Genomic DNA, 3,550 nt, shown 5'->3' with positions numbered 1-3,550 from the left:
AACGGCGTCGCGCACGCTGTGCGGGGTTATAAGGGGCAGCCGCCGCCGCTCGCAGGCTCCATATTGATTTAATGCGCTCCAGGCGCGCCGCGGCAGTCCCACCTAATCTCGTGTACGAAACACCGTGTGTCGTCGTCGTCGTCGCCGTCGTCGTCGGACGGTTTATTACTATTATTATTATTTTTTCTCTCGTCGCCCTACGTATACTTGCACGCCACTACCTAGCTCGATCTCTATCTATTTGTCTCTCAGTATCTCGCTCACTCACACCCTATTCTCTTCTTACTCTCTGTGTTTCTCTCTTTCTCTCTATCCTTTTTTTCTCTGTTGATCGTTATTTCACGTTTTCCGTATACACTTTTTTTTCTCATATCGTTGTCGGATTTCTTTTGCTCGGATGCTGAGGCAACGGCGACCGGTCGTTTCGTCTTTTCGGACTGGCAAACGACGACGGCAAAAAAACCCTCCCCCACGTCGTCACCCTATCTCCCCACGTATCTCAACCCGCCGATGGCTGGACGTGTTTTTATAATAGAATTTCCGAAAAAGACGTTTATTATTATATGTTGTAAACTAGTATTGTATATCGACGTACAGACGCGCACGCTCGGCACATATAATAATTATAATGTATTACCGTATATACACATACGAATTTATTGTAAAAATATTAATATTACATGGTTTGCTTGATGTTCGAATAAGCAGTTATTAGTAGTGATGGATTTAAGCGAAAAGCTTAAAACAACTCTACAAGGAGGGGTCTAATAAAATAATTACTCAGTAGGGTTAGGGTAACATTTTTTGTTTTTAAATAAGTATAATATATTTTGAATTAAATTATAAAGGTACGTTAATAATAATTAAATCATATAAAAATAACTACGGATTAAATAAGTTATTTTCCAAAACTTTAAATCGCCAAAAATATATTTTGAAAAACTTTAATAGATTGTCGTAGACTCGCAGTCACACAGTTATTTCACTATCGAATAGTTTCTAGTATCATATTTATTGTAATTTGTAAAGCATTATATTATATATCTTACTTCTGCAATTGACGAGTTAGCTTATTATATCTAAGTTTTGGAAATTGGAAGCTTATTTAATTTTAATATTTGATTGTGAAATAAAAAGAATTATTTTAACTTTTATGTTTAAAAATAAAAAAGTACTTTTTAATTAATATTGTTTTATTAAATTTGTATGTATATTGGGGAAATTAATTTTTTTCCGGCCTACCTAGACAAAAATTCATACTACTTTATTGAGTATCTATCATAATATAAACAATTCACAAACTTAAGTGTTATACTATGTTGTTTTATTTAAAAGCGAAATATTGAAAAAGAACTTCCTTGTTTACTAATCTTTTAATTATCTATTATTTGTAATATTTATAATCATAGGCGGTATACGTACATAAACAGATTAAAAATAAGTACTTGCATATTGCCATATTGGTATTGTTCTCGCATAGATAACGCGTTTAAGATGTAGGTAGTTAAATATTATTAGTGTTAACTTCTAATTGTAATTAGTTATTACACATTACCACAGTCGATGCACATATGACAAATTATTCCTGAAATTAATAATTAAATATAATAGATTGAATAACTTTCCGTTCTGCTATTGATATATGGTTAAAAAAACATTGTGTTGGGTCATGTCTAGGATCTCACAATGGCAAAGACCAGTCCACGCATGTTTGGTCAGTTAAATCCATGCTATCAGACAAGTTATTTAGGTGTTGGTACTAGGGAGAAATGGTAAAATATTTAAGGAAAATAAGCTTATATTATTATGAATTATTTATGATGTTCTATTTATTAATCGGGAAAATGTTTCAACAACACCACCGTATTTTTTCAATATATTTGAAATAGAAAAAATATATTATATTTTCGTTTTTAATAGTATAGTAAAATGTATTTAGAAACAATAAGTTAGCTTTTAATTATTAAAGTTTTTGGTCAATTAGCTCATCGTCGTGTAATATAATAATATATAAATCATTGCTATTTGAAAAAATATCTGTATACAGGGATTCTTGAAGAATCTCTACTCCCTTAAATTCCATCGATCGTGAGGGGTCGAAATATAAGTATAAGTAATATTGATATTTAGAGGTGGCACATAAAAGTTCTGCTGAAATCCCATCCTGATGCCCTGCGGAAGTGTAAGAATTGTAAATACGACGGAAACGAGATTTTTCATTTTCATCTTTATTTTTTCATGCTCGCTCGAATGGATCACACGCTAACGTGTAATACAATAATGTGATAAATTGCTCATGCCATGCATAAATTCTGTGACGAGTTGTCTCGAATGAAACGAAAAGTAATAATATATTATGTAATATTATTATAGTACCTATCAACTTGATGATGTGCCATGAGACCTATCTCGTGCCTCACCGCTTGCAGGTAATACACGCACACAGAAGTTGAAAGTATAATATTAACTTTATTACTTTATGCAAATGTATAATATTTTAGATTATGAGGAGACTTTTCAACTAAAAAAATAAGCTCAGCAATCCATTAAATTTAAATATTTCGCCCCAGATTTACACTTGTTGTTAAGTCTCGTGTATATAATGTATATACTTATAGGAACCTACAGTGCATACAAATTACAAACTGTTTGTGACTTATTATTAGATATTATAAGTATACAATAGAATAGTCTTATTCGTCAACGCGGCTGTTTCGGAAAACCAATTTTGTAGACGCGGGAGCGTCATTAAGGGGTGATGAAGGAAGTATATCAACACAAAGCCTTTTTTTATCGCAGATATTTTTATCAATATAATTAATATAACGGCGCAATTCATACTATAAAGTCTTCCCAAAACAAAAAAAAAAATCGTTTTAATGGATCAATAATACTATATAGGTTAAAAGTTAATTATAAACATCTAAACCTAACCTATTTTTCATGATATTTTAAAAATATACCTAAAACACTTCAATTTGAATTATAGTTTTATAGATAACACTCAAATTGCCTTCCATAAATATAGTATTTTAAAAAGGTTATTACTTGAATCATTTCCCAATTTAAAAACACCACTCTACTGAATTTTCCAATGTTTCAGATAGTTGACCCCTTGAATTAGAATCGCCTTCAACAAATAAATATTAATCGATTTCTAGTTCAAAAATTATTTGATTGAATCTTAATTTAAGATTCCTGAACATTGGTTTTATTTTTTAAATAACTCACAGTTTACGGTTAATCCAGACAATCCAGTCACCCAGAAGGATATAAGTCCACCCTTATATCAAAGGTAAAATTAATAAATTAAATAATAAGCCAATATAAATGCCATGCCCCCCCCCCCGTCGGTTGTATCAACTTAATATAAATTGAATTATTATTGTTAATTGTTGATAATTTTTTTTACTTGATACCTTGATGTGGCAAGATTGCGAACAATTTATTTTAACTATCTGAATCGTATCAGAAGGATACATGAAGAGTTAATATTTTTTAACATTTCGAAAATTGATATTGTACACGCACTATTGGTATAAATATAACG

This window comes from Rhopalosiphum padi, chromosome 1, assembly GCF_020882245.1.
Source record: "Rhopalosiphum padi isolate XX-2018 chromosome 1, ASM2088224v1, whole genome shotgun sequence".
NCBI lineage: Eukaryota > Metazoa > Arthropoda > Insecta > Hemiptera > Aphididae > Rhopalosiphum > Rhopalosiphum padi.
The sequence above is the reverse complement of the archived record's forward strand: the minus strand, read 5'-3'. Positions refer to the sequence as shown.